Source organism: Phyllobates terribilis, unplaced genomic scaffold, assembly GCF_046119375.1.
Source record: "Phyllobates terribilis strain yellow unplaced genomic scaffold, ASM4611937v1 Scaffold_27__1_contigs__length_16484149, whole genome shotgun sequence".
Classification (NCBI taxonomy): Eukaryota; Metazoa; Chordata; class Amphibia; order Anura; family Dendrobatidae; genus Phyllobates; species Phyllobates terribilis.
The window spans coordinates 15,253,684-15,268,059 of NW_027362787.1; the positions used below are offsets into that span (position 1 = coordinate 15,253,684).

The 14,376-nt window shown below is 44.7% G+C and overlaps 1 long non-coding RNA gene across 1 annotated transcript in view; it reads left to right on the plus strand.

Annotated features, from left to right (window-relative positions):
* The window catches only part of LOC141176493 (uncharacterized), a 45,322-nt gene extending 38,575 nt beyond the window's left edge, over nucleotides 1-6,747 (plus strand). The window contains exon 3 of the long non-coding RNA XR_012253174.1: nucleotides 5,919-6,747. This is a non-coding gene — a long non-coding RNA (uncharacterized lncRNA). The remainder of the gene's footprint in view (nucleotides 1-5,918) is intronic.
* The last annotated feature ends 7,629 nt before the right edge of the window (nucleotides 6,748-14,376 follow it).

The following is a 14,376-nucleotide window of genomic DNA, read 5'->3' on the forward strand; positions in this document are numbered from 1 at the left end:
TTTGGTCTGTACTTTATATGATTGTGAACTAAAAGTAAACGACACAAAGTGAATAACAATTGATCATACTTTCCATACACTAATGAAAGTGCTACAGTGCATATATGAACAATAAAAAATGTGTATATAATTTCTTTATAACAATAATAAATATATAAGGATTGAGAGGAACCACTAATTTTAAAAACCTCTATATCAAAAAAGCTCTTGTATGAATATCCAGCAGCCTGTCACTGGTATTTATTCAGATAAGTATGAAGAACAGAACCTGGAATGTGAAGACCAATTCCTCGTTGGCGAAATATCATCAATTCAGATGCATTTTTATTGTGTAAAAGCGCCAAAACCTAAAAAAACTATATAGATGTAGTATAGCAGTAAATGTACTGACCCGAAGAATAAAGCGACCTTATCAATTTTACCACACATGGAACAGCGTAAAAAAAGTGAAAAAAAACAATTCCTGAATTGTTGGTTTTTGTTTGTTCTGCCTCCCAAAAATAGGAGTAGAAAGCGATCAAAAAATGTCACGTGCCCGAAAATGATACCAATAAAACCATCAACTTGTCCCGCAAAAAACAAGCCCTTACATGACTCTCTCGGCCGAAATATGGAAAAATTATAGCTATCAAAATATGGGGATGCAAAAACTAGTCTTTACAAAAAAAGCGTCTTTTATGAATATGAATCTGGTATCGTTGTAATCGCACCAACCCGAAGAATAAAGTCGTCTAATCACTTATACCACACGAGGAACAGCGTAGAAAATAAGCTCTAGCATTAGAGTTACGGTTAGACCACGGCCTCATTATCAGTATTCGGTCAGTATCTTTTCTCAGGAGTGGGAACCAAAACCAGGAGTGGGTGATAAATGCAGAGTTGGTGACTTGTTTCTATTCTACCTTTTCTCTGATTGTTCCTCTCCTGGTTTTGTCTCCCACTCCTGAGAAACAATACTGACCCAATACTGATAATGGGGCCCTGGCCTTAGGGTTGTTTTAGGGTTAGGGTTGTGTTGAGGTTGGGATTTTTTCAAAAGTAAAGAAAAAAAAAATGATGACGATATGGTGACTAGTCTTGAGCGCAAGTGCTCGCTACTTGAGTATGCATCGGGTGCCGGGTATGCACTGAGTATCGCAGGTGCTCAAGTGACATGCTCGAGTCTCTGCCCCATATGTTTCACGGCTGTTATACAGCCAAAAGAAAAAAACACATGGGGATTGCCTGCTATGCATCGGCAATCCCTGCATGTTGTTTTTTGTTGTTTTTTTGAGTATCTAGAAACCGTGAAACATGCGAGGCGGGGACTTGAGCATGTCACTCGAGCCCCCGCGATACTTGTTTCATACCTGAGTACCTGATGCAAACTCAAGTAGCGAGCACTTGCGCTTAAGACTAATGACAACATATTCAATATGATGACATAATGTTATCAAACTCTGTGTTCTGTGTCGTACCTCTGCGTTCAAAATGTTCACTATACCCTGTGACAAAGTCACTGGCAAAGTACTGGAGGGAAGATGTGTAGCACTGAGATTAGGAGCTCCAGTAATTAAATATAGGAAAAAGGTTCCAGCACACGAAGGGGTTACTCAGCCATCTTTAGTTCTAAGGTGGTTAAACACCTGTAGAAAGGAAGGAGGTCAGAGGATAAAATCCCAGCCTTTTAGAGCATTTGTGTGTAGGGTGGGTTTGGAGGTGAAAGCTCTGAGCTGTTTTGTCATGTGAAGGAAAGACAAACCTTGAGTTGTTTGTTCCTGAAGCTGGTGGTTACTCGTAGCAACAAGGACTGTGCCATACATTATGTTTTGTTTTTCCTGTTAGGCCAGGAAGGCCGTGTTTGTTTTTGCTATCTGTGCTGTGGTTTATGCAGCATTCTTAATAAACCCAGCAGAAGATTTAAATAGACAATGTTCCTGTGTACCACTATATGCAACCAAGTGAGCCAATCTACAACAACCCCTTGATAAAATCCTTGGGGGGGTCTAGTTTCCAAAATGGGGTCACTTGTGGGGGATGTCCACTGTTTAGGTGCATCAGGGGCACTCCAAATGCGACATGGCGTCCGCTCTCGATTCCAGCCAATTTTGCGTTCAAAAAGTCACACAGTGCTCCTTCCCTTCTGAACCCTGCCGTGCGCGCAAACAGTGGTTTTTCCCCACATATCAGGTATCGGCGTACTCTGGAGAAATTGCACAACAAGTTTTAGGGTCCATTTTCTCCTCTTACCCTTGTGAAAATAAAAAATTTGGGGCTAAAAGATCATTTTTGTGAAAAATGTTAAATGTTCATTTTTTTCTTCCATATTCCAAAAATTCCTGTGAAGCACCTGAAGGGTTAATAAACTTCTTGAATGCTGTTTTGAGCACCTTGAGGGGTGCAGTTTTTAGAATGCTGTCACTGTTGGGTATTTCTGTCATATAGTCACTTCCACCTCCTATCCACGATCTGTCACAAACTCTCGCAACCCTTTTAACCTTATTCCCATCCGCCCAGCCCCCGCCTCCCCAGTCCCACTAACAGGAGCTCTATGCAATGCTCGCTCCGTGTGCAACAAACTTTCCTACATCCATGAGCTTTTCATTACTAACAAACTCTCCTTCATCGGCATCACCGATACCTGGCTCACCACCTCTGACACGGCGTCCCCAGCTGCACTTTCGTACGGTGGATTCCATCTTTCTCACACACCCCGCTCCAATTTCAAGCATGGTGGAGGAGTAGGTTTTCTCCTGTCAGGCAACTGCTCCTTCACCCATATCCCACTGCCACCCTCCATTACTCTCCCCTCCTTTGAAGTACGCTGTGTGCTCATCTACTCCCCCCTCCAACTGGCCGTCGTTTACTGCTCCCCAGGACTAGCCACCACCTTCTTTGACCACTTCAACACCTGGCTGCTTAATTTCCTTTCCGATGACATCCCCACTATCATCATGGGTGACTTCAACATCCCCATTGACACTTCCCACTCATCTGTCTCGAAGCTTCTATTCCTCACTTCCTCCTTCAGCCTTGCTCAATGGTCTTCAGCCCCCACTCACAAAGATGGCCACACACTGGACCTCATCTTCACCCTCCTCTGTTCCCTATCTAACCTCTCAAGCTCACCTCTCCCTCTTTCTGACCACAACTTACATTCTCTTACCTCTCCTCTCCAGGTACACAAGCCACACTCCACAAACTTGCACACCCTCACAGAAATCTCAAACACCTTGACCTACACTCAATCTCTGAATCCCTTCTCCCTCTCACAGGCATAAGTTCATTACACAATGCAAATGCTGCTGCCACTTTATATAACACCTCAATAGCTGCAGCTCTCAAATCGGTCGCCCCCTCACACTTATCACAGCTCGACCCTTTCAACCGGCCACCCTGGCACACCAACCTGACTAAAGAACTGCGAAGGGCCTCCAGGGTTGCTGAGTGAAAATGGAAAAGGTCCCACTCCAACGAGCACTTCATTGCATTCTAACAGTCCCTCACTACCTTCAAGTCCACACTTACTGCAGCAAAACAAACATACTTCTCATCTCTCATATCATCCCTGTCTCACAACCCTAAACAGCTATTCAAAACTTTCAGTTCTCTCCTCCGTCCCCCAGCGCCTCCTTCATCTCCTCTCATCTCAGCCGAAGACTTTGCCACATTCTTCAAGCAGAAGGTTGACACCATCAGACAAATCTTTTGACTAAAGTCCCCACAGCCCCTCCTCACACCTACTCAACCATCCTCCTCCAAAACCAGCTTCTCCACCATTACAGACAATCAACTCTCCTCTTTACTCTCCAAATCACACCTCACCACCTGCAAACTTGACCCAGTCCCGTCCCACCTCATCCCTAACCTTAACACTATTCTCATCCCAACCCTAACCCACCTTTTCAACCTGTCACTAACAACTGGTGTCTTCCCCTCATGCTTCAAACATGCCTCGATCACACCCATCCTCAAAAAGCCATCCCTTGACCCATCCTCTCTGTCTAGCTATCGCCGCATATCACTTCTCCCCTATGCCTCAAAACTACTGGAACAACACGTCCATTCTGAACTGTCCTCCCACCTCTCCTCTTTGACCACCTCCAATCTGGCTTCCGACCGCACCACTCCACTGAAACTTCCCTGACTTAAGTCACCAACAACCTACTAACTGCCAAATCCAAGCAACACTACTCTGTCCTCCTCCTCCTGGACCTGTCATCTGCCTTTGACACAGTCGACCATTCCCTCTTACTACAGACTCTCATCTCTTGGCATCACGGACTTGGCCCAATCTTGGATCTCTTCATACCTAACTGACCGGACATTCAGTGTCTGCCACTCACACACCACCTCCTTATCTCGCCCCCTATCTGTCAGTGTCCCCCAAGGTTCAGTCCTAGGACCCCTGCTCTTCTCCGTCTACACCATCGGCCTGGGACAGCTCATAGGGTCACATGGCTTTCAGTATCACCTCTATGCTGATGACACACAGATCTACCTCTCTGGATCCGATTTCTCCTCCCTACTAACCAAAATCCCACAATGTCTGTCCGCTATTTTATCCTTCTTCTCTGACAGGTTTCTAAAACTTAACTTAGACAAAACTGAATTCATCATTTTTCCACCGTCTCACTCAACCCCCCCCAACTGACCTATCCATTAAAGTCAATGGCTGCCCAATCTCCCTAGTCCCGCAAGCCCGCTGCCTCAGGGTAACCCTGGACTCTAACCTCTCCTTTAAGCCACATATCCAAGCCCTTTCCACTTCCTTCCGACTCCAACTCAAAAAATATCTCCCGGATCCGCACATTCCTCAACCACGAATCTGCAAAAACACTAGTGCACGCCCTCATCATCTCCTGCCTTGACTACTGCAACCTCTTGCTCTGTGGCCTCCCTTCTACCACTCGCACACCTCCAATCCATCCTAAACTCTGCTGCCCGACTAATCCGCGTGTCCCCCGCCTCTCCTCTCTGTCAATCCCTTCACTGGCCCCCCATTGCCCAGAGACTCCAGTGTAGGGCCAGCAATGGCAGCCCTGGGAGCAGCAGTACAGTATATCACTATAACCATAGTGAGCATCCAGGAGATGTGTGGCTGGCATGGCCGTGCTGTTTCTGTGGCAGAAGCCACATGATATAAAGACAAAGTAGCACTCTGTAGTGCTAAAGCATGGAAACATGAAATACATGGAATTTGAATGTCATTACTGCTTTAGATAATAAGAAAAAATGGAGATGTTTAGCTCATAATTTGGCCAATTCATGCAAACCCAGCAGCCAACGACAAGGCACTTTGCGGTTTGCTGGGAACTGATGTAATGTGAATCCTCTGCTAGGCTAAAGCCTGCATTTATGGGTAGCTAGGATCCTGCTGCAATTAAATCCGCCACAGGCTGGAGGGTGGAGCGCTCGGTCAGAGAGACCATATACAAAGAGCAAAAAACTGACTGTCACTTCCAAATCAGAAGACTGGTGTGTACAAGTCCCCTCTGGAGCGGAGCTGCGCCCACTAGTCGGGTTCTGCCCGGGAGTATGTATAATGCATATATCCCCGCCGTCCCCGGGTCAGAAACCAGCGACTCCGCACAGTGCACAGTCTCTGCGCTGGAGGGTTTATAAGTCTGCAGTTACACACTGACCCCACAACCCCTTACAGCAGCCAACCATTAGCTTTGTGTGTAATACCAGGGTGAACCCAAGGTTATGGAATGATTTGTACTCACAGAACTATAATAAAACAATATATTTGTCACTTAGTTGATTTTCTTATAGAATGATCAGACTCGCAGAATTGCAAGAAATCAGTTCTGCAGTTTTGTAGGAAAGACTTTGCCCATAAATCCAAAAGACTTTGCTAAACCATCTGAAAAGACTTCTGCCAACATCCCTTTCTTTTAGGAAGGATAATGGCCGTTCTCTTTCTTCCCTTTCAGAAGGCGTTTAATGTGTCCAGCGACTGCTCTGCACTTATACCGCTGGCAAACACCGCAATGAGGAGCGACGTCCAGGAAAGTCAGGCGCGCGGCTTACTACGTCTGGGGAGGCGCAAAGAAGCGCTGGAGAGCGCAGAACTGCTGGGAATGGAATTGGAGACATTATAGGAAACATTATTTCTCCAACTTGAGAAGAAAAAGTTGCTTTATTATGTTTAAAAGTAAAAATGGATGAAACTTACCTTTTTTTATTAACTAGAGCATAATAGTATGGAAAAGTTGTCATATTTGCATTGGTCCAGGATCTCCTTCTGCCAGTGCCACCTATGTGAGAATGGAGCTGCCAACACCTGGGACCAGCGCTGATATAGTGTTGTGGGAAAACGCTGCAAAGTCAGAATGCTTTACAAAATAAGTGTTGTGTAGGGGGGGCATGTCTGGCAGCCATTGGGTGCGTATGTGTCCAAGGGTCTCCGAGCTGCACAGAGGGCTCATGCCGGCATGGAGGGCCATCAGTGTGACTCCTCTTGTTTACAAGAAGCTTATGGGCCATTTTCAGATGAGTTTGGCTGAGCTCCATTAGCATGGCCTACGCGATGCTCAGAGTTGTGGCCTCACTTGAGCTGAGGTGGGAGACCAGAGGACCTTGTCTGCCATTGTCCTGTTACGAATGGGCCCCAGACTGTGAGACCCGACTCAGAAACACATGGCCCCTTAGCAGCGCTTCACTAATTGGTACTGTCCCTTACCACAAGATGGCGTAGTTGGCCCAGACCAAGGGTGCAGTTCTAGGTAGACATTGTTCCCCCTGATACCATCACCTATTTACCAGCGCTCAGAGGGAGAGCGAGAGGAGACTGAGGAACAGGGCACAGATACGCCCTCACAGACATTATCGGGCGCACGTACAGACTGATGTCAGCCATACCAGTGCAAGTGGCAGTATCTTTCATTAGTCAGCACATGTAATATGCAGGTACTGTTATGTCTGACCTTATTCTGTGCATAGTACTCTGCTGCCCTCATGTGGTGAATGTGAAAACTGAAACATCTCTGCACATATAAATAAAAATGATTATTCTACCATAGCACCAACATATTCTGCAGCACTTTCCAATTAAGTAAGGACCTGTACAGACAATAAAAACAATACAATGTAAGACATTTTATCCGTTACAGGAGGAGTGAGGGCCCTGCTCGCAAACTTACAATTTATATATTGAACTCTCTCAGCATCTTAAAGAAGGAAGGGGGAGGAGCTAGCAGAAGGGGGAGGAGCTAGCGGAAGGGGGAGGAGCTAGCGGAAGGCACAGACCTTCTGCTGCAAGTTCTCCTGAAACCACAGTTACTTCTCCATGGAAGATTGCAGCTGGTGTTTATCCATAGAATCCTAGAACATTAGAATTGGAGGAACCTCCAGGGTCCTAGTGTCCAACCCCTGCTCAATGCAGGATTCACTAAACCATCTCAGACAAATGTCTGTCCAGCCTCTGTTTGAAGACTTCCATTGAAGGAGAATTCACCACCTCTCGTGGCAGCCTGTTCCATTGAAAAACGCACCAAATCTGCAGCGTGTGCACACAGCCTTGTTGTTCTTTTGGTCACAGGCAGGTCTTTGCACAGTCCTGAATGATAAGTACAGCACATACACGCTAAGGCTATGTGCCCACGGAGCAGATTTGATGCAGAGCGTTTTTGCCTCTCTCTGGCAGAAAAAAACGCATGCAGACTTACATGCATTTTTTCTGCCAGAGAGAAGTGTTTTTTCAGCATTTTTTCAGCGTTTTTTCAAGCACTTTTCCAAGTGATTTTGAGCATCACTTGGAAAAGTGCTTGACAAGTTGGTCACACAATATAAATCCATGCAACCGGCATGGATTTATATTGTGTGACCAACTTAGATGCTTTAAATGCTGCATCTATAGTAAAAAAAAAGAATTAAAAAGTTAAAAATAAAAAAACCCTGTATACTCACCTCTCCGGTCTCCTCCCGGCAGCGTTCTCTCTCTTCAGCGTCCCGCGGTATACTGGCAGGACCTGCAGTGACGTCATTTAGTCAGCTGATGGTCACGCGACCATCACCTGACCTCTGACATCAGCGGTCGCGTGACCATCAGCTGACTAGATGACGTCACTGCAGGTCCTGCCAGTACACCGCTGGACGCCGAGGAGAGAGAACGCCGCCGGGAGCAGACCGGAGAGATGAGTATACAGGGTTTTTTTATTTTTAACTTATTTATTTCTTTTTTTCACCGCTTGGTAGCCGGGATGAAAAGGAGTTGTAGTCTCTTCTTCATCCTGGGTGCCACACGGGTTTGCTGCTTTTCAATGGACACGTAATCGCGGTAGAAATGGTCATGCTGCGTTTTGCAACGCAATGTGAATTCGGCGCGCTAATTAGCGCATCATGTGCACAGCACATCCCAATTCACATTGCTTGGCATGGCAGACGGTTTTACATGGGCACATAGCCTAAGAGCGGGGAGCAGCTCTAGTGTCACCTGCTGGGATGGCACAATCACTGTCAGCAGGATACAGGGGACATTATCAGAAAGGAGGAGATGACGTCTCTTCCCTCTCGCCTATCAGAGAATAGATTGCTGTATACGGGGGCCTTATCCTCCTCTATTACACAGCACTCAGCTCCTAAAGGGAATGATTTGACCATAATACAATATATTTGAGTGGGGCCAGTGCTCCAGGTTTACGTTCATAATGTTGAATGGAGATTGATCAGTTCCAGTGTGTCTGAACAGGGTCCGAGCCCACATCTCCTGAGCTCAGGCTTTACACTGAGCATCACTGTCACGGAGGTCAGATTAGAAGGGCATGGAGCACGATGTGGATGGTTGCCTCCGTATCCGCCATTACCTGGACTGCTAGCTTTACCTGGACACTCTGGATCAGCTCCTCCGTCTTGTCGAGACCTCTAAGGGCCTGTTCACACAAGCAGATAAAATATCATTCAGAGTTTCATCCAGAAAAGTGGGAGAATTCTTTTCTCACTTGTCGTCCATGTGCAGTCCAGATCTAATCTGGCTTTTTAACCATTTACAGTTTCCAGGGCTACAGGATTGCAATGTATCTGTAAAAAGCAGATTTTTTTCTGTACCCATAGACTTGAATGGGTGAATCTTGTCTGACGGATGAAACGAGGACATGCTGCCATTTTCTTTCTTTATTTTTTGCTCACACACAGATTCGATCAGTGACAAAAAAGAAAAATGACTCCTCTGCACTTTCCCATTGAATACCATTGGTCTGAGTGCCGTCCATTTGTTCCACAGACAACTTTCCTACTGAAAATACATTCGTGTGAACGAGTCCTAAGAAAGACCTTGTAATTGGTTATTAGATGTTGACTGAAGTTTGGCTCTGAACATGCAGGGCTCTTAAAGACGTTCTCTAATACTTTAATGCAGATGATTTCTGCATAAAATAGGTGGTCTATATCAGATCGTTGTAGGTCCGACTCTTGGCTCCCCACCAATAAGCTGTTTATAGCTCTGGCAATGGCCGGATGTAACTTGTGAACAGAGCGCACCCCAGTGGCCACTGCCTGGTGCTGCAGATCACCTCCGGTACTCCTCAATAGCTGGTCTGCACCCGGCAGCGGCCGCAGTGTACGGAGCGGTTTTGTTCCACTTTGAACATTGCCTGCATCTTGCCAGAGGTGATGACAGCTGATCATCGGGGGGCCGAGGGTTGGACCCCCACCTATCTTATATTAATGACCTATCCAGTGGAGTATAAAAGTGTTTGATAACTCCTTTTAAAATCTTGTTTCCATCCCATTGTCTTATACAGCGTGTATCTGTGTTCTTTCTGTAACCAGATGGGCCTGACCTCTGATGGTTCTTCTAGGCTTCTATTACAGCTCTTACAGCCCCAGCATGCATCATTTGTGCTGGAGAGGAATATGAAGACGCAGGAGCAAATAGAACAACAATTAGGAAAGCTTGGATTATTAGAAGAGCAAAAAATGCTCATAGTGAAGGTGAGCCGATTATTTATTTTTATTTTTTTAACTTTCATTTTTATATTTTTTTATTTTTAGGACATTTGCTTCCTCTCCTCAGAAAATAACAGTAGATAAGATTGATTAAAGCTTCTGGAAAGGTGTTCAATAACGTCTGATCAGGTGGCTGGTTTGTAATGGTTGTCCCATCTTACCAATCCCTCTCTTCTACCATGAATGTCACATTGTGGGATGAATATATATATATGTATATGTGTATGTGTGAAAAGTTGTTTGCCCCTTCCTGATTTCTCATTCTTTTGCATGTTTGTCATACTTAAATATTTCAGATCTCAAAACAAATTTTAATATTAGACAAAGATAACACAAGTAACCACGAAATGCAGTTTTTAAATGAAGACCCTAATTATTAAGGGAAAAAGAAATCCAAACCTACAGGGCCCTGTGTGAAAAAGTGATTGCCCTCTAAACCTAATAACTGGTTGAAGCACCCTCAGCAACAACAACTACAATCAAGTGTTTGGGATAATTGGCAATGAGTCTTTTACAACACTCTGGAGGAATTTTTGCCAACTCATCTTTGCAAAATTGTTGTAATTTAGCCACATTGGAGGGTTTCCGAGCATGAACCGCTTTCTTAAGGTCAGGACTTTGACTAAGCCACTGCAAAGTCTTAATTTTGTTTTCCTTAAGCCAATCAGAGGTGGACTTAATAGTGTGTTTTGGATCATTGTCCTGCTGCATAACCCAAGTGCACTTCAGCTTGAGGTCATGAACAGATGGCCGGACATTCTCTTTCAGGATTTTTTGGTTAACCAGCAGAATTCATGGTTCCATTTACCACAGCAAGTCTTCCAGGTCCTGAAGCAGCATAACAGTCCCAGACCATCACGCTACCGCCACCATATTTTACTGTTGGTATGATGTTCCTTTTTTGAAATGCAGTGTTACTTCTACGCCAGATGTAATGGGACATACACCTTCCAAAAAGTTCAACTTTTGTCTTGTCAGTCCACAGAGTATTCTCCCAAAAGTCTTGGCGATCATCAAGATGTTTTCTGCCAAAACTGAGATGAGCCTTTGTTCTTATTGCTCAGCAGTGGTTTTTGTCTTGGAACTCTGCTATGCGTGTCATTTTTGCCCAGTCTCTTTCTTATGGTGGAGTCATGAACACTGTCCTTAACTGAGGCAAGTGAGACCTGCAGTTCTCTGGATGTTGTTGTGGGGTCTTTTGTGACCTCTTGGATGAGTCGTTGCTGCGCTCTTGGGGTAATTTTGATCAGCCGGCCACGCCTAGGAAAGTTCACCATTGTTCCATATTTTCGCCTATTGTGGATAATGACTTCCACTGTGGTTTGCTGGAGTCCCAAATCTTTAGAAATGGCTTTAGACCTTTTTCCAGACTGATAGATCTCAATTACTTTGTTTCTCATTTTGTCCTGAATTTCTTTGGATCGCAGCATGATGTCTAGCTTTAGAGGATCTTTTGTTCTAGGGTTAAGATAATTGTGTAAATTCGCGCTAATGGTAGTGGGTTTGGAGAAAGAAAACCAGAGGTGGATAACTTAATTTGCTTGAAGCTTTTATTAAGATATAAAATATATGGGGGTGGGAAAAAAAAAAGTTTTAAAAGGGTGATATGTATCACCAGGATTAGTGTACAAATTTCTTTAAAAATGCTCCAGGCTAATATGATAAAAACATAAAACATAGAAAGAAATTTGATGATTGAAATTAATCTTCCTTCTCAGGTGCGACGGGTAGGTTAGATCGGCTGGGCCTGTTGTTGAGTACTTGTAGAATGTGGATAGGGACTCTCGTAGGAGAGGATTAGATACACAGCTCAGCAGACTGTATCACACAGGATAAGATTAGATACACGGCTCAGCAGACAGTATCACACAGGAGAGGATTAGATACACGGCTCAGCAGACAGTATCACACAGCATAGGATTAGATACACAGGTCAGCAGACAGTAGAACACAGGAGAGGATTAGATACACAGTTCATCAGACAGTATCACATAGGAGAGGATTAGATACACGGCTCAGCAGACAGTATCACACAGCATAGGATTAGATACACAGCTCAGCAGACAGTATCACACAGCATAGGATTAGATACACAGCTCAGCAGACAGTATCAAAAAGGAGTGGATTAGATACACAGCTCAGCAGACAGTATCACACAGGAGAGGATTAGATACACAGTTCATCAGACAGTATCACATAGGAAAGGATTAGATACACGGCTCAGCAGACAGCATCACACAGCATAGGATTAGATACACAGCTCAGCAGACAGTATCACACAGCATAGGATAAGATACACAGCTCAGCAGACAGTAGAACACAGGAGAGGATTAGATACACAGTTCATCAGACAGTATCACATAGGAGAGGATTAGATACACGGCTCAGCAGACAGTATCACACAGCATAGGATTAGATGCACAGCTCAGCAGACAGTATCACACAGCATAGGATTAGATACACAGCTCATCAGACAGTATCACACAGGATGGGATTAGATACACAGCTCAGCAGATGGTATCACACAGGATAGGATTAGATACACAGCTCAATAGACAGTATCACACAGGATAGTGTTATAGCAGAAGATGGAGTCCCTCAAGTTTAAAGGCCCCATCTATGCTATATAAGTCTGACAGTTATTTTAGGTGAAAACAACAGCTATGAATGTTCCTTCTTGTATCATTGTGAGAAGATAAAGCATACTCCCTGGCCAGATGTTTCTTCTTGTAGCAATAATGTGTTCTTGCAGAAAGATGAAATGACCTTGCTAACTAGATAAGTCTAATTAAATATTTTAAAGCATACAGAAACTAGCTTTTTTTCGCTTGTTCAGCTAAACTGTATAATCGAACCATATATGGCAAATCTGTTTCCTGCCTTTTAGGGTGTATATTAGCCCTGTGTTTTGTAATAAAGTTTTTAGAGTATGTTTAGACACAAACATCCTGTCCTGTGTCTTCATTCTCTCCGAGCTCGTAATCCAAAGGATAGAAGACCCAAAATTCAGTGACGACAATAGGATTAGATACACAGCTCAGCAGACAGTATCACACAGGAGAGGATTAGATACACAGCTCAGCAGACAGTATCACACAGGAGGAGATTAGATACACAGCTCAGGAGACAGTATCACACAGTATAAGATTAGATACACTGCTCAGCAGACAGTATCACACAGGAGAGGATTAGATACACAGCTCAGCAGACAGTATCTCACAGGAGAGGATTAGATACACTGCTCAGCAGACAGTATCGCACAGGAGAGGATTAGATACATGGCTCCGCAGACAGTATCACACAGGGTAGGATTAGAGATACAGCTCACCAGACAGTATCACACAGAAAAGGATTAGATACATAGCTCAGCAGACGGTATCACACAGGACAGGATTAGATGCATAGCTCAGCAGACAGTATCACACAGGATAGGATTAGATACACAGCTCAGCAGACAGTATCACACAGGAGGGGATTAGATACATAGCTCAGCAGACAGTATCACACAGGAGAGGATTAGATACACAGCTCAGCAGACAGTATCGCACAGGAGAGGATTAGATACACAGCTCAGCAGACAGTATCGCACAGGAGAGGATTAGATACACGGCTCAGCTGACAGTATCACACAGGAGAGGATTAGATACACAGCTCAGCAGACAGTATCACACAGGAGAGGATTAGATACACAGTTCATCAGACAGTATCACACAGGAGTGGATTAGATACACGGCTCAGCAGACAGTATCGCACAGGGCGGGATTAGATACACGACTCAGCAGACAGTATCACGCAAGATAGGATTAGATACACAGTTCATCAGGCAGTATCACACAGGATGGGATTAGATACACAGCTCAGCACACAGTTTCACACAGAAGAGGATTAGATACACGGCTCAGCAGACAGTATCACACAGGAGAGGATTAGATACACAGCTCAAAAGACAGTATCGCACAGGAGAGGATTAGATACACAGCTCAGCAGAAGGTATCACACAGCTTAGATACACTGCTCAGCAGATGGTATCACACAGGAGAGGATTAGATACACGGCTCAGCAGACAGTATCACACAGGAGAGGATTAGATACACTGCTCAGCAGACAGTATCACACAGGGTAGGATTAGAGATACAGCTCAGCAGACAGTATCACACAGGAGAGGATTAGATACACGGCTCAGCAGACAGTATCACACAGGAGAGGATTAGATACACGGCTCAGCAGACAGTATCACACAGGAGAGGATTAGATACACAGCTCAGCAGACAGTATCACACAGGAGAGAATTAGATACATGGCTCAGCAGAAAGTATCACACAGGAGAGGATTAGATACACAGCTCAGCACACCAGTATCACACAGGAGAGGATTAGATACACGGCTCAGCAGACAGTATCACACAGGAGAGGATTAGATACACAGCTCAGCAGACAGTATCACACA